Source organism: Miscanthus floridulus, chromosome 18 (genome assembly GCF_019320115.1).
Source record: "Miscanthus floridulus cultivar M001 chromosome 18, ASM1932011v1, whole genome shotgun sequence".
NCBI classification, from domain to species: Eukaryota; Viridiplantae; Streptophyta; class Magnoliopsida; order Poales; family Poaceae; genus Miscanthus; species Miscanthus floridulus.
In genome coordinates, this window is record NC_089597.1 from 118,685,703 (window position 1) to 118,704,248 (window position 18,546).

Below are 18,546 nucleotides of genomic sequence, written 5' to 3' on the forward strand. Positions count from 1 at the left end.
GCATTAGGAGTAGGAGTACTGTAGATCTCAGCAAGATCTTTAGTAAACAGGACTGCATCGACTGATCGACCCCCAGCTTGCTTGTGAGTACCGTCACGACTTGTATTGTGCTTGTAAAGCTGCATCAGCTGATTGATCTTTTATGAGCCATAATATAAATTAGTTATCGATCTGTATCATAGTTTGTAAGGCTGCATCAGCTGATTGATCTCTTATGAATCATAATATAGATCAAAGTTATTGATCTTGTGTTAAATAACCTATTGTTTAATACAATATCACCAGTTATCGAATCTGCTAAGATTAGTAAGATTTTCCTTGCTGATTTTGGTTGATTCACCGGTTATCGATCTTGCTATAATTAATATTTTATTAACTATAACAAAATCACCCAATTGAGATAGAAGTAGATCGGCATCATATCATCTTAATTGGTCGTCCTTTGATCTGGTCACGCTTCAAATCTTATAATTGATGGCTTAATTCTGCTAGATCGTCTATTTTATCTCTATTCCAGTCAAACATAGTATGCATCCAAAGACATATTTCAATCTTGAATAAACTCACTAGTTAATGAGATCTAATCTAATGACACTACCATAGCTGCATCGATCCGGTCGAACCTCACTGGTAAGACTTTAGACTAGAAATTATCGATTAGTGGTCTTATTCATGATCAAGATATGTACTCTGTTTGTTTGCTATGACTGCATCGGCTATTTTAGCCGATTTGCCTATACTCTCACGCATATAGCATGTTTTAATGAATCTGTCAACATATAGATGGTTTTATAGATTCTTTGGCTTTAGTTTGTTATCATTATCATAGCTGCATCGATCCGATTGAACCTCACTGTTGATGATAATAGATTAGATTCAAATTGTTTGTAGATTCATTTATATTAGACAGTCGATTTGTTCGTATGTTATACTCTTTTCATCAAACTTATCGGTTCGACGCTTTATATCGATCATGTTCCATTTAGCTAATGATGCTTTCTGATGTTCCATGAGCATTGGTTATTTTGATTCGTATCGTTATCATTTAATATTAGCTAATAATCCTTGATTTAAAGATCTTCATTTCATGGATACGTTGGATATCGACTATATAGTCGATAGCCTCATTGAATCGGCTATCTAGCCGTACATTTGGAACTGTTCGGTGTAACACCGACATGTTCCACCTTAAATTACTGATAAGATTTTCTCTCCTTATCAATTACAGGTCAAATTGACTGGCACGTCGTTGGGTTTTTAGAATCGGCTGGTTTTGTGTTGAAGCCAAGCAGATCTCTGGTCTTGTTCCACTCAGATCTTTTAGCTTACTGTGTGTTGATCACATTGCCATATTTTTATGTCAACACACTTTTTGGCACGCTCGGTGGGACCGCAATCATCATGGTGGTTCACAACAACAAGGACATTCTTATGTTACCTTATGAAGGCTTACCTGATGAGGATAAAGATATCATTGGTAAGGCTATAGAGGAGTTTTAGAATAAATATTTGTTGTCATACACCAAAACATGTGATAATAAAGTTATTCAGAAATATCCACTGTCAAGAGTTTTGATGGATGAATAGTCAGATATAGACAAAACTGATGATATGTGTTTCTTTGTAGAAGCTATCAACAAATCTGTTCATGATGCAATGTTGAATCATAATACAGCTTTCTTGAATACATTCCACAATACCATGAAGAAGGTGTTTCATGGATTTTTACTTGATTAGGTTGGACCGGCTTATTACAATATTCCACATCCGTCGACTCAGGGGACTAATCAAGCCGGTACTAGCCATCAAGAAGCAGCACTAGCTAAGAGTAATGATGCCTAGGCCAAATACCACCAAAAGGGCAAATTTAGGGTGCTACTACTAATCAAATGCATTATAATCCTGGATCATCAGTGCAACATGTGCAACAGCCGATAGGGCAAGTTCAGAATCAGATGGTTAATTTTGGTACATCAGGACAAATACCACCATCGGCTCAAAAAATAGCACCATCAGTTCAAAGGATTAGTAGAGATATAGATTCTAATGTTTTCAATCAGAGATTTCAAACAGTAAATCAGTAAGGGGCTCGACAGATAGATATTCTACAAGGATGTCATTATGGTTCAGATTATAATACCTTCAATATGATTCCAAATTCAGGATATCAAGGCACTCAGAATTTTAATCTGTAGATGGGTCAGCAATTGCCAAGAAATTCAAACTCAAATGCTGATGAATTGTTGCTCAGAGTAACCGAAATGATAAAAAATCAGTTTGGTTTAAAACCAAAAGGGCAGACCTTTTCGTACAAATATCCATATCCAGAGTGGTATGATTTAGTGGCCCTTCCTACTAATTACAGGCTTATAAAATTTGCTAAGTTCACTGGTCAAGATAGCACAAGTACAATAGAGCATGTCGGTCGATATCTTACTCAGTTGGGTTAAGCCTCTATTGAGGAAGCGCATTGAGTTCGTTTCTTTCCTTTGTCCCTGTTAGGACCAGCTTTGACTTGGTTTTCATCACTAGCGGCTAATTCTATTGCCAATTGGAGTGATCTTGAAAAGAAATTTCATACATATTTCTACACTGGGATAGGGGAAAGAAAGATCACATATTTAACAACTATAAAGCAAAGGGCTAATGAATCAAGTGCTGAGTTCTTTTAGAGGTTCCGAGAAACAAGAAACTTCTGTTTTTCGTTGAATTTGACTGATGATCAGCTAGTTGCATTGGTCGTTCAAGGAATGTTGCCGACATGGAGAGAAAAGTTGCTTGGGTAAGAATTTGACAATTGAGGTCAATTGGCTCAATGGATGGCAACACTTAATAGCCAATTTCAGAAAGAGAACAAGCTGAGTCAATGTCAACAAGAAGAAGAGAGATATGAAAGAGAAGCAACGGCAGAATAAATGGCAACGTGTTACATCTCGAATTTTGTTGAATAAATGGCAATGGCAAAAGGAGAAAGATTATCAGTACTGGTTAGAAGAGAAGCAATATCAACGTCAACAAGAAGAAGAGAGATATGAAAGAGAACAAGCTGAGTCACATTGGAATTGCCATTTCTTTAGACATTGTTGGAACCAAGGTTTGAGATTGCCTACTTGGAATAATTGCCTAGAATGTAACAAACAATATTAGAAGTTTAGGCAATCTCAAGTCAAGCACCGGTCTATCCATGATCGAATTGCATATCAACGTAATGATGTGGATCAGCACTTAAAAAATAGAAGCATTCATGATCGGCTTAGAAAGCAAGTTGTTGATCAGAACTGGGTTGATTATGAAGAAGAAGATGATGAAGGGTACATTTGGTAGGAAGGACAGTGGTGTCTAGGAGGTTTAACAAGAAGTCAGAAGAGAAGAATACAATGCCTAAGGAGCAAAGAATTAGAACAGGCTTAAAAATCTTGTAAACCGCAAATATGGCATGCTAAACAAATAGCCGATAAGGGTCAACCATTGGCTAATATTCAAATGGCTTTTCTTTTATCATCTGAATTTAAAGCTCTAGCAGATCAAGAAGTCTATTCGGATTTTGATTAATCAAAGTATGAAGAGATGGTAGCATAGTTGACATTGATACAGCAAGCTATATTTGATAAACCAATTAAGCATTGGCATTTGAAGGCTTTATATGTGAAAGGTTTTGTCGATAGGAAGCCGATGAGTAAAATGTTAGTCCATGGAGGTGCTTCTGTTAATCTAATGACTTATACTACTTTTCGCAAGCTTGGTAAAGGACCAGAAGATCTGATTGAGACTGACATGATGCTTAAGGATTTTGGGGGTAATATGTCTAAGACCAGGGGGCAATGAATATTGAATTGACAATTGGAAGCAAGACTTTGCTCACTATATTCTTTGTCATTGACGAAAAGGGTTCATATAGTTTACTCCTTGGTCGTGATTGGATTCATGCCAATTGTTGTGTACCATCGACTACTGCATCATTGCTTGATTCAGTGGGATAGAGACAATGTTGAGTTAGTTCATGTTGATGATTCTGTGAGTATAGCAACAGCTGACCCAATATATTGGGAACTAGAAGATTTTGAGTATTTTTCTGATAAGCAATGGGAAGGAGGCTTCATTAGAATCAATGATGAAGGCCAACAGCCAATCCAAGCAGTCAGCTCTAAAAGTTTGTTTTAATAGATAATCCAATAGATGGTATAGATGGTGAACTAGGACATGACTTTACGTCGGCCGATGAGTTAGAAGAAATAGATAATGGTTTTGGAGATAGGCCTAGGCCGACGTATGTAAGTGCTAAGTTGGATACTGAGTATAAGCAAGAATTGATAGATTTGTTAAAGGAATTTAAATATTGTTTTGCTTGGAAATATTATGAAATGTCTGGTTTAGATTGATCAATTGTTGAACATCAGTTGTCAATCAAACCTGGATATCGGCCATTTAAACAAGCTCCAAGGAGATTTAATCTAAATGTTCTTGATGATATCAAGAAGGAGACTGAAAGACTACTAGAAGCAAAATTTATCTAACCTTGCTGATATGCAGACTGGATATCGAGTGTAGTTCATGTGTATAAGAAAAATGGGAAGTTGAGAGTCTGTATTGATTTCAGAGATTTGAACAAGGCTACACTAATGGATGGTTATCCGATGCCAATAGCCGATATATTGGTAGATGCAGCGGCCGGGCACAAGGTAATTAGTTTTATGGATGGTAATACAGGTTATAATCAAATTTTTATGGCTGATGAAGACATAGCAAAAATAGCATTTTGGTGCCCCGGTGCAATTGGTTTATTTGAATGGGTTGTGATGACTTTTGGATTGAAGAATACTGGTGCAACTTATCAGAGGGCAATGAATTATATTTTCCATAAGTTGATTGGTAAGACCGTTGAAATCAATATTAATAATGTGGTGGTGAAATCCAAAAGGTACAAAGAACATCTGGCTGATCTGTGGGAGACTTTAGAGTGCACAAGAAAATATGGTTTAAAGATAAATTCTAATAAGTGTGACTTTCGAGTATCAGCTAGACAATTTTTGGGTTTTATGGTTCACGAGAGAGGAATTGAGACTGGTCAGAAAAGTATGAAATCAATTGATGAGGCACTACCTCTAACTAATAAAATAGAATTATAATCTCTGCTTGGTAAGATTAATTTCATTAGAAGGTTTATTAAAAATATGTCAAAAAGGATTCTACCATTTTCTCCTTTGTTGAAGTTGAAAAATGATCAAGAATTTAAATAGGGTGACGTACAACAGAAAGCTTTTGAGGAGATAAAAGAGTATATGAAATCTCCACCTGTGCTGGTTCCTCCTCAGCAAGGTAAGCCTTTTAAGTTGTATGTATCGGCCGATAGTCAAACGATTGGATCGGCCTTGATGCAAGAGTTTGAAGGAAAGGAACAGGTTATTTTCTATTTAAGTAGAAGACTTTTGGATCCAGAAACAAGATATTCTTCAATTGAAAAGTTATGCTTATGCTTGTATTTCTCCTACACTAAATTACGATATTATTTATTATTGGCTGAGTGTACAGTTGTGTCTAAAGCTGATGTGATCAAACATATGTTGTCAATGCCGATATTAAATGGGAGAATAGGAAAGTGGATTCTTGCAATATCAGAATTTGATTTTAGGTATGAATCAGCTAAAGCAGTCAAAGTGCAAGTGATGGCTAATTTTATTACTCAACATCATAAACCAAGCATCGGCTATGTGGAACCTATGCCTTGGATATTATTCTTTGATGGATCATCGTGTAAGCAATGGGGTGCCATTAGTATTGTTATTATTTCGCCTCGAGGGGCAAGTTTTGAGTTTGCCTATCAAACCAATGACCACCAATAATCAAGCAGAGTATGAAGCTATTCTTAAAGGACTTCGACTTCTTCAGGAAGTAAAGGCCGAGTCAATTGAAATATTTGGAGATTCACAGTTAGTTATTAATCAGTTGATTGGCCTATATGAATGTAAAGATGATATTCTGAAGGGATATCATGATGAATGTCAAAAGTTGCTTGAGGGGTGTGGCAGAACCGCCCGAAATAGCATGCTTATGGAGGTGCTCGTCTCCCACCAGACACTAAGCACCCCGAAAATAGGCTACCGCGAGCGGTATCCATCGGGCACACCCCAAGAGAGAACCCGAAAGATTCACATTTTTCCCAAGGATCCAATAATGAGAATGAGTTACAATACATGTTCATTTCATATATCAGAGGTTCTTAAAAAGTACATTATTACATTACCAAATGTTAGAGTGCGGAATGATAAACAACAGAATTTAAATAAACATCTAGCGATAGGAGCGAGGATTCCGTCTAAGCCCACCAGAAGAATCCTCCACACAAAGGTACTTCTCATGCATCACCTGCAATAGGGGTAAATAAACCCTGCGTATACAATGTACTCGCAAGACTTATCCAACTAGTGGGAATAATTTCTCGACTCCAAGGAATATGATAAGTTTTATGGTTTGCTGATTTCTTTTGGGCAGAAAGCAATACTAATAGTGAGTCCTTACTTATGTTATTATTATTTGCCGCATTAAGTTATTAGCTATCCAGTCTATATAAGCACATGTTCTACCTTTAAGCAAGAGTTGAGCAATCAGTTCCATTTCTTCTCCTTTCAACTTTCAGTTCTTACTACGGTGCTAAACCGCAGACAAGCCGTACCGGAACACCAGCGATTCGCGAATCAATGCCCCTAGCTGGGTGCCCCAAAGACACATGCCCCACTTGTACCCTAGGCACAAGCAGGACTAACTCATCACCCTCCTGTCTTGGGTGTCCAGGTCTGTATCCAAACTTGGACTCCAAGCCCCCTACTCCTGAGTCCCAGGACTCAAGTGCGGTGCAAGGAACTCCACCATCTCCACCTCCAATCAGTCGGTCCTAGAAAGAGCTGGATCCACTGACTAAGAGAGTAACAAGTCTTCCCTACGCCCATACCCTAGTATGTGCTCGGGATAATAGATCTGTGACTTGCCTAGAGCCATATGCAATGACCGGTCCTTAATCGACATAGACAGGGGAAAAAGTGTAACCGAGCTATGCCCTATTGGCCGCAGGACACAACCTCTTACACCCACTAATACTCAAACCATATCTCCTGTCCCGGTCACCATTTACCTTTACCACATTTTACCTAGGAGTGATCATATTTATCACCTACTTGTGAGTAACGGTAGGTTACTCACGCTACCGATATCCTGAGCATAGCGGCTACTTGCCCTATACTAGTAGGACTCATAGGTAGATATATTTATGCATGTGGTTTTTATAGAATACCTTGTAACAGTAAATGCACATCATATATATATTCAGTGATCATTTAAAATATGGGTTATGCACCGGGGCTTGCCTTGGGCAGGCGACGGGTCAGTAAGGTCAGCACCACACGGCTTCGGGGGCCCCTCCTGCACAAGGATCTCCTCCTCATACTCAATCACCTCATCGTACTCCTGCTCATCGACGGGCATGAAGTCTACCAGCTCGTGATCTAGATGCATGAAATGATGATGCAATGCTTAGTAAAATAGCAACAACAACTCTTAAAATAAAGGTACATCTGTTTGACCACTAAGCTAGTGCTATTGACCACAGTAATAAGCTATCTATCGTTGTCAATAACAAGTTTGACGTATGGCATACGATATTATAACAACTACATGTATTCTTACTCCTAATGCTGATCTACGCTATATACGATAAAGAAAGGGTAATAGCTACTCTATTTAGCAACTCATTCTAAGGCTACAAAATTTATAACAAGTACATAATAACCTAGTGAGCCTACAGTAAAAAATGTTATAGCTATATCCATCACCATTTTACCACAAAAATTCCTACAAATATTAATCTACATAACACTAAGCTCTTTAGTTTGAATTTATGAACCTACCATTGTTACAGCTAACTGTAATATAACTACACTAACAAGTAGATGGTATTTTTGTGCACCTAACAAAATTTGTTTCACTATTTTTTGACATCTACACGATTAACTATCATTTTTCAAAGTTCTGTTTGAAACGATATTGAATAAATTCTCAATAATTCGCTGAAATAGGAAAACTGAATCTCTTCTTGCGCGGCCCGCTTCTGAATGGCTCAGCCCACCCCCAAGTGCTTAGCACCCCAGCGTAGACCAACCCGCAACGTCCGTGCGCTCACCTACGCAGCGCACTAGCGCGGCCTAGCGCGGGGCAGCCCACGTGAGCCAGTGGCCCACAGAAGGAAAGCCCGCGCGTGCACTACATTAATCAAAAGAACCCTCAGGTTCCAAACAAATGGAAACGCAGTCCCTACCACTATTCCCTTCTCTCACTGACTCTAGCATTTAACCCCTTGGTTTACTTTAAATTCACGTCGCAACGTCCCTGGCCGGACTTAACAGAGCCACGACCTCACCGGCCAAACGCCAGCGAGCACCAACCACTCTGGCACACACCAGCATCCCCATGAGCTTTCTCATGCCACGCATAATGGATTGAGGTAACACACGCCCAGAATGGTGCACCACGCAGGCATGGCCACATACCACGGTGGTGTCTGGCCGCGGTAGCCCGACGCCGGCGAAACCACCTATTCGAATGCCTCTACTACTACTCGGTGAACATCTGCAGGCTGCGTTAAACAATGTAGAAGTCCTATTTGAACCGCTACTACCTTCAAACGTGTCGGCCATGGAAACAACATCTACCTACGTCCGCCGGGGATGGCCACGTGCTCCGGTGAACTTCTACCCTAATCGAGTCAACCAGCTACTCTAGGAGTAAAAGGGCCTCACCAGACACGTGACAGATAGACTGGGCGAAGGCACGAGGCTCAGCAAGATGGTCAACCATGAAAATGGGGTGGCTCAGTTTCCCCACGAGCACGGCGGTGGCGTCTCGGGTGACCTGCTGCTCCACCAATGAAACCACTGCACGAGCACGACAACCAAGTCAACTATTACTCAAGGCACAACCTAATTGAAACAGCGAAGCACCACAAGACGCTCTGACCGTGCGCCTACTCTAGCATCCATGGTGGACCGCCACGAGGGGAACACCCCACCTCACCTCACTATAGGCCGAATGAAAGCCTGACGACTTCACTCACACGCTAACTATTCGGGCTCATAGTAGGCACGGTTAATTGGAAAATGGTGGAGTGGATGAGGCCAATTGCAGTGGCGACATGGATGGCTCAGTAGTGCTCGCTAGTGGCCAGTAGTGGCAACAGCGGTGCCAAGCAGAGGTGGTGACCGCGATCAACACTAGCTTTGGTTTAAACTCTATGATGTGCACGCTTTTTAAAGCTATTGAAAAATCCTACCCGATGGTCCAAACGCCAAACTAATTCTTCTATACGCAAGAGGGTACGTAGGGCTATCAACCTAAGCCATGACATCTTGCCACTTCCTAAGTCGATCGCTCTACAAAAATTGCCAAACATGGCTTCGTCGACCCAATCACAGACTTAACGCGAAATGAATAAACCTCGAACGGTTTCGCGTTGCATTCCAATTTCCAAGCTTCTTGACATATTAGCTAGCGAACCTTGTCCTTGACCGCACGCATTTCATCGTTGTCTATGAAGTTCGTACTACAAACTTAATCAAAGTTCACATAAACATTCTATAGCATTTTTGTTCGATAAAAATTCGCTTAGAATACTAAACGATATTAAGCGACATGAAGTGTAACATTTGTTTCTTGTTTCAGAGGAACGTTTCAAGTGCCATACATTGATTTATACTTTATGTTACACATATTTACACATAAGTATGATGCTCATGCAGTGTTTTAGCAAAAATTGTATAATGTAACACCGAGAGTGTTACAAGGGGTTTCCTCTCACTTCTCTTCAGCATATTCCAAGAGCACAGAATCAAGAGGCCAATCGATTAGCTCAGAATGCGTCAGGCTATCGAGTGTTCCAAGAAATCTTAAGTAGTGAGACCTTGGCTAATGATTGGAGAGTTGAAATAGCCGATTATCTCAAGAATCCGTTATAGAAGGCTACCAAAAAATTGAGATATAAATTGACTAAGTATGTTTTGTTAGATAATTAATTGTATTACAAAATAGTTGATGGGGTTTTGCTTAAATGTTTAAGTCAAGAAGAAGCAAGAGTATGGATTGGAGAAGTGCATGAAGGAATATGTGGTGCTCATCAATCGGCTTATAAAATGAAATGGCTTATTCGTAGGTCTGGATATTTCTGGCCAACAATATTAGAAGATTATTTTGAATATTACAAGGGGTGTCAGGATTGTCAGCGTTTTGGTAATGTTCAAAAATCGCCTGCATCAGCTATGAACCCAATAATTAAGTCATGGCTATTCCGAGGCTGGGGAATTGATTTGATTGGCCAGATTTTTCCACCTTCAAGTAGAGGGCACAAGTTTGTATTGGCAGCAACAGATTATTTTACTGAGTGGATTGAGGCAATTCCTTTAAAATAGTAAATTCAAAGAATATGGTTGATTTTGTCAGGGAGCATATTGTTTATCGTTTTGGGATTCCTCAAACCATTACTATTGATCAAGGAACAATGTTCACATCAGACAAATTCAGAGGTTTTGCTGCCAGTATGGGAATTAAATTGTTAAATTCTTCTCCTTATTATGCTCAAGCTAATAGCTAGGTAGAGGCATCCAATTAAATTTTGATTAAGTTGATTAAGAAGAAAATTGAAGAGCAACCAAAGAAGTGGCACTTGACACTTAATGAAGCATTGTGGGCATATAGGATGGCTTGCCATGGATCAATTAAATCATCACCTTATGAGTTAGTATATGGGCATAATGTAGTTCTTCCTTGGGAGATTCAGACGGGATCAAGATGTGTTACATTGCAAAATGATTTGACAGCCAAAGTCTATAAAAACCTTATGATGGATGATTTGGAGGACTCAAGTTGTCATCCGCTGCGCGCTCTTGAAAATAGTGAGGCCAATAAATTAGGGGTTGCAAGGCATTATAATAAAAAGGTCAATAACAAACAGTTTTATGAAGGAGAGTTAATTTGGAAAGTAAGATTGCTGATTGGGTCTAAAGACAACAGGTTTGGCAAATGGTCGCCTAATTGGGAAGGTCCTTATCGGATTAAACGTTGTGTGCCTGTCAATGCTTATATTTTGGAAATGCTAGAAGGGGAAGAGGAGTTTGATAGAGCAATCAATGGAAATTTCCTAAAGAAGTATTATCCTAGCATTTGGATTAACACTTGATAGCCGATTTGTTTAGTCGTCGGCTCTAATAGCCGGTATCGGGAGGGTATCGCCTTTAGTTCCAAAAGGAAAAATTAAACCGAAGGGGTAAAAGCCGATACGATATGTATCGCCTATAGAGCAAAAACACACACAAGGACAATCATGATTCATAGTACATCAGTTTCATAGATGAATTCGTAAGGAAAAGGGAAAAACTTTGTTCATTAATTGTTTGCTCCTAGTACAGACTAATCGAACACTTTGTTCACAACATCTTGGGCTGGTGTGATATCTACAATGGCCGCTGTAACATCATCGAAGTCCTCAATCGGCTCCTCGTGCATGTCAGGATCATCGACCATTGGGAAGCCTGGCTCCATGGTGCGGAGGTCGTGCTTGGTCTAGACTTACGCCACGGCCAGAGCCACCGCTGCGCCATGGCAAACGCCATGGAGGGTAATCACCTGGGTGCGTGCTAGGATGTCATGTAGACGAGTGATGAGCAGAGGGCCTTGGGCGTTGATGGCCAATGTAGCTACGTTCGCCACTAGTTGGAGGTTTTCCAACTGTACAATCACGGCTAGCAATCAAAGAGGCAAGAAGATTCTCAAGAAAGGGGCAGTGAAGATAAAAGTAAGGGTTTTCTTGGAACTAAGCTTACCCACCACCATGCTATTGGATTCGGCCAACCTCGCCTGAGCGGCATTGGTTTCCTCCTCTAGCGAGGAGGGTGGCCTAGGAGGCCTCGAGACGGATCTCAAGCTAACTGTTTTCTTGAGTTGCCTCGGAATAACTGTCCTTGGCAGCCCTCCACTCCTGAAGGAAGCATCGGGCGTCATCGCTGGTATATGAGTCGAAGGAGTCCAACAACGAGTCCGACACGGGGGCGGCAGCAGATGCGGCATTGGAGGGCTCGCTAGCCCTGGGAGGAGGAGGAAGGAGCTTGTTATTCAAGACAAATCTGTGGACAAGTTAGAGGATGATTCATTGCCATAAGCAAAGGGTGTTTGGTATTACCACATGCGGCGGAGGCGCTGGTTTATTGGCATCTCCTCCTCTGAGATCTCCTCTGCTACACGCTTGTCGCGGTTATCTTCGCCAGCCATGGGTGTTGGTTTAGATCTTGCGGGGAGGAGAAGAGGAAACCGTTGTAGGGTTCTTAAAGGTAGAAGGACACAAGAGAATGAGAACAGTTGCGGGTGTAGATGTGTTTGAGGCCGAAGCCCTTGACTGACATTTATAGCCATGAAAGCGAGACGGTAGATATCTTGGGACGTGTGAAAGCAACCCCAATTGATGAAAGGGGAAGCGCCGCTTCACTAATACCGAGGGGAATGCGGCGTTGATGACTGAGAAGGAATTCGAAGGATTTTGTGATAAAAGCCATTTTCAGTTTCAGTTAAGTCAGAGTAAAGCCAGAAATCGAAAATATGCTAATTCAAATCGGCTCTTCTAGCCGAACCAAAAAGTATAGTTATCATTAGGTTTCGGTGCTACAGATACTGGAATATAAATTACAAGTTAAGAGCATCATGAATTGCCCATAGTGCTTTCAGTCGAATAGCATCAACTTCTATAATTTATTGTTTATCTTCTTCGGCTGATCCAGGAATGCTCTCAAGACTGCTACGAATAGCTTTGCCTTCTTTGACCTTGGTCAACATTTCTTACTTCTTCTGTTTGATAGCATTGGGGATCTGAGTCAAGTTGGACTCATGACGTTCGATGGTGGCTTTCACACTTTCCAGTTCTTTTCAAGCTCAACACGTCTAACTCTCAACTGATTTAGTTCTGGTTCAATTTTGGAAGAAGAATTCTTCAAATTGTCGATCAATTGTGCTAATTCTTTGGCTTCCTATTTGTTAGAATTCTTTTGGGCCATCAAAGCTTCACGGTCAATCAGATTTCTTTGAGCCTTTTTCACCTTAGGAGCTTGGTCTTCGATATTAGATATAGGTATCAAGGCCTCAGCGAGATTTGGGGTCAGATTATCCTTGATGGCCAAGAAGATTCTTCTCATTGGGTCTGCATCCTAGACCAAATCGACTATATTTCCCTCGAGCATTGGCAGCATGTCTTTTAGCCAATTTTTAGTCTCATCTGATAAAGTTTCTTGGGGAGAAATGGCTGATGAGCTAATCTTACTTTCATCTATGTATTCTTCAAAGTTGAAGGAGTAGCTCAGAGCTGGAGAATTAAGTGCCTACATGTGAACAAAAGGGATCTTATTAGAAATGGCAAATGGGTTAACAATGAGATGAATGGTGAGGGGAACATAGTACCTTTTCTGGAAGAAACTCTGGCTGAGAAGAAGGAACAACCGATGATGTGCCAATATCTTTTTCAACATTTGGTTGAATTGGTTCTAAACTTTTAATGCTAGTGTCTGCGGGCATCAAGAAGTTTTTTTTGTTTATATTTGTTATAGAAGGACAAGAATGAGCATATGAATTTCTTACCATCGACTGTTTATTGAGTTGGAGAATCAATGGCTTGGGTATCAGCATCAACAGGATCATCTTCAACTGTTAGATTGTTAGACCTTTGCTCTTGTGCAAATGTTTTCTTAGGTGGTGTCTGATAAAGGAGAATGATCAGAGAAGAGTGAGGATTGCATAAGATTAAAAGACTTGAAAGATACCTTGATAGAATCAGGAGGTGAAGTAGAGAGGTTCTCATCTTTTGCTATTTTGGGTCTATCAGAAGCATCAGTTATTTCAATTGTAATTAGTGCCTCAAGGGGATTAGCCAATGAGAGGTTGGTAGACGCTGATTTAAATGCCTGTGACAACAATTCGGCACCCAAGGCAGATTGAGATGCAATAGTCAAAGGATGTAAGAAAGGGATTGAATTAGAAGTTGGATATCATCTTAAGAGGGAAGATAAGTTAAGTTACCTGAGCAATTGATGATTTTGTTCTACGAAGTCGCTTTCCAGTGGTGGTTTTCTGAGTTACACCTTGCGTTGCCTTGCATTTTGAAGACTGATATGTGAGTATTGTTGGGGCAGCTAGGGTTTTCATCAATTTTTTCATAGTGGGTGCAGTTGATTCCATTCTTGAGGCTTGACATAGTGGATAATATTCTATGGGATGCCCTTTCCTGTCCACGCTTGGCGGATCAAATTTGGTATCCTGCAAAAGAATTTGTTAGATGAATTTATAGGAGAACTTGTTAGATAATCCTTCTAAAAGAAAGGTAGTAAATTAACTCACTATCAGAAGCAAATTCTTCATCTAGGGCTAAACAGTTGGGATGAATTGGACTATAGAAGATGTGAGAGTGTCATTCTTGCCACTACGAGTCAAAGAAATTTGAGGAGAAGGTAACTCTTGTCCATTCATGCAGGCAAAGAGAAGGAAGGTTTGATCCCAGTTGAAAAACTCTAGAAGCTTCCATCATCTCACTGATACCTTCTCTTGGCTTTAGAGTGTTCCTGAAGAATAGCCGAGGAGGTAGTTGACCAAGGCCAAATTGACAGGCCACAAAAGCCAGATTAAAGAATTCATAAGTTGGAAGATTATCTGGGAGAAAAGAACCAGTAACCATTTTGCCACGGCCATGGTGAAATTCGGCTGGCAGTACATAGGGTTTGATAATACAACTAAAAATTGCAGCAGCTGTTTCTCTAATGAACCTGATTCAAACCAAAATTTGACTAGCAGAACTAGTTCATTGTCTTTATCCTCATCATAAGGCAGCCAAGTCAAGATGTTTGCATCAAACCCTTTGAAAAAATTCTTGAAAAGGTGGCCTATATCAGCAGCAATTGTTATGGTTGATGTCATTTCACCATAATTCATACACTGTCGAGTTCTTCCTTCTTTTCCTTTATAATCTTCAGCAAAGTTGGAAGAAGGGAAGCTCAGATTCCTAAGATTGGATCTTACAATCTTATGCATGTACAGATTCAGCCACAATTGTATTAACCGCCAAGGGCTACTGATGGTATGCACCGGTTCATTTTTCAGTAATTGAACGGATACTTGGTGCATCAGGTGATAAGCAGACCCTAGCAAATATTTTCTGAGGGGGATTTCATTGCCGGCTGTTAGACGTTTTGCCATGTATTTATGATTATAAGTTAGCCCACAAGATGACCCACAAAAGATGAATTTTTCTAGCCACATGTTCAGGAAAGCTACATGCTCTCTTTCATCAATAATCGATCCATCCCCAATATGGTTCAGAATATAGCTTGTCCATCCTGTATAGTATGATATTTTGGCTAATTTCTTGGACCTAGCACTTAGGAAATCATAGGGTTGCATTGATCCTGTTATTCTAAGGCCGGTCAACATGTAAATATCGACCAAAGTGATGGTCATTGGATCGTGACAAAAAACAAAAGCATTCAAAGTGTTGAACCAAAAGTAAGATATAGAAATCAAAGTGAGTCATTCCTCTCCATTTCAGACAGTGAGAGTGTCAGGCATTGATTCAAGTCATAAATTTCCCAATCTCCAGCCTTTTTCTCTGATACCCTACACAACCAATCCCTCTATCCCTTAGACATTTTGGGCCAGCTTCTAAAGGGAGTTTTGGTGTTCCAAGAAGACAAATCTACGATAGATTATTTGAAGGGGATTCTGTTGGTTTCTTGATTGATGAAATCAGATGGATCAGGGTCACCCATAGGTCCAAGATAATAGGCATTAGGAACAATAGCTGATGGAATCAGAATTTCATTTCTCATTTCCTAGAAACCAGTTGGGGTGAATTTAAGTAAAAGGAAAATATAGAGTAGCGGCTAATACTTGAAAAGCATAAGTTTGAAGGCATACCTCTAAAACGTGGTCACTGGTTGCCATTGTAATCAAAATAGATCTGAATCTGAGGAAGGTTACTTGAACGGCGGTTTGGTGGAACAGAGGATTTGCTAGGGTTAAGGCTTTGGCGGTGGCAGCTTTGACTGTTGAAGTTTGTTCAAGAAAGAAGGGAAAAGTGAGCAGGCCAAGCAAGCTGAAAATGATATTGTTAGGGTATTATATAGAATTTGGCCCGAGAGATCAGAAGCCATGCGTTTATTTTGGAATAAGCACTTGCAACACAGTGAACAGATGAATAAGAATTTTGGAATAAAATTATTTTTATCCCAAAATTGGGGGGCATATGTTTACACCAAAATTTAGGAAGAAGAATACGGGAACTGGAAGCTTCTAGGAATGTGTCATCAAGGAATCGATTAGATGTGAATCGGTATCAGCTGATTTAGATGTGATGTCAGAATCGGCTATTTTATGGATGATGTCGGCAGACGACGTTAATGGGCTATACTTGATAAACAAGCTATACTAAGTATATAATCAAAGTAAACGATGAATATTATAACAAAGAACATGAATAAGATGAATACTAATATTGTCATAACAATTGTAGCAAGCATATAAAAATAATGGAGATACAAAAGAGAGGAGGTACAAGGACTATACCAAACCACTCTCTTGACACGATCAGGAATCCAAGCGAAGCCTGCTTGTCTCCCTCTAGATCTAACCTAACTAGCTATGCCCTATAATATGGTGGAGCTCTGAGGATAATTAGGGTTTCTATCTTCTTAAATGACTTGATGATCGGAGTTATGCCTGGGGGTGGCAGGGGCTGATATATATAGGCCGGACCATCCAACGTGATCCCTTGTATCAAACCAACTTAAGGAACGGCGTAGATGCAACCTAGGAGGTGGTGGAGAACCGACATTAAGACACGGAGGATGACAGTGGGCCCTAAGGGCCGGGCGGCTTACAGGTGGGGCCGACCACCTAGCAGCCTCTGCCACTCTGCCACGGCGTGGTGTCCTCTAAAACCTTCTAATATCCATTTCGCGGTGGATAAGCGCAATTAAATCTGACATGTAGGTCCACCTTGATAGTTTTCTGTTTAAACCCTACAAAAATACAAATTCACCAAAACTTGTGGAATTTATTAGTTTAAATCTCTAGACCTTTGTTGGTGATCATATTATTTACACCAAAATTTGGGAAGAACGTAGGAACTCAAAGCTTCTAGGATTATGTCATCAAGGAATCGATTAGATGTTAATCAGTATCAGCTGATTTAGATATGATGTCAGAATCAGCTATTTTATGGATGACGTCAGCGGATGGCGTTAATGGGCTATACTTGAGTGGCACCAGGAAGATATGTCAGACTCTACAAATAAGGAAAATTGGGATCCAGGTTACTATTAAGTTAGAAAGTTTTCTTTTATTTCAAGAATTGTAATGAATCATATTTTAGTAGGATTCATGTTTAGGTTCCGGGTATAAATATTAGACCCTGGTTATTGTAAAAAGGACAAACACTCAATCAATACAATCTTTTTGGCTTTTGCCATCGCATTAGGAGTAGAAGTACTGTAGATCTCAGCGAGATCTTCAGCAAACAGGGCTACATCGACTGATCGACCCCTAGCTTGTTTGTGAGTGCCGTCACGACTTGTATTGTACTTGTAAAGCTGCATCAGCTGATTGATCTTTTATGAGCCATAATATAAGTTAGTTATCGATCTGTATCATAGTTTCTAAGGCTGCATCAGCTGATTGATCTCTTACGAATCATAAAATAGATCAAAGTTATTGATCTTGTGTTAAATAACTGTTGTTTAATACAATATCACTAGTTATCGAATCTGCTAAGATTAGTAAGATTTTTCTTACTGGTTTTGGTTGATTCACCGGTTATCGATCTTGCTATAATTAATGTTTTATTAACTATAACAAAATCACCCGATTGAGATAGAGGTAGATTAGCATCATACCATCTTAATCGGTCGTCTTTTGATCTGGTCACGCTTCAAATCTTATAATTAATGGCTTAATTCCGCTAGATCGTCTGTTTTATCTCTATTCCGGTCAAACATAGTATGCATCCAAAGACATGTTTTAATCTTGAATAAACTCACTAGTTAATGAGATCTAATCTAATGACACTACCATAGTTGCATCGATCCGGTCGAACCTCACTGGTAAGACTTTAGACTAGAAATTATCGATTAGTGGTCTTGTTCATGATCAAGGTATGCACTCTGTTTGTTTGCTATGACTACATCGACTATTTTAGCCGATTTGCCTATACTCACGCATATATCATGTTTTTATTAATCTGTCAACATATAGATGGTTTTATAGATTCTTTGGCTTTAGTTTGTTATCATTATCATAGCTACATCGATCCGATCGAACCTCACTGTTGATGATAATAGATTAGATTCAAACTGTTTGTAGATTCATTTATATTATACAGTCGATTTGTTCGCATGTTATACTATTTTCATCAAACTTATCGGCTCGACGCTATATATCGATCATGTTCTATTTAGCCGATGATGCTTTCTGATGTTCCATGAG

General features: G+C 39.8%; 1 long non-coding RNA gene across 1 annotated transcript in view; it reads right to left on the minus strand.

Annotated features, from left to right (window-relative positions):
• Positions 1–7,437: 7,437 nt before the first annotated feature.
• Positions 7,438–18,546, minus strand: part of LOC136520182 (uncharacterized) — a 28,691-nt gene continuing 17,582 nt past the window's right edge. Inside the window, exon 3 of the long non-coding RNA XR_010775183.1 lies at positions 7,438–7,496. This is a non-coding gene — a long non-coding RNA (uncharacterized lncRNA). The remainder of the gene's footprint in view (positions 7,497–18,546) is intronic.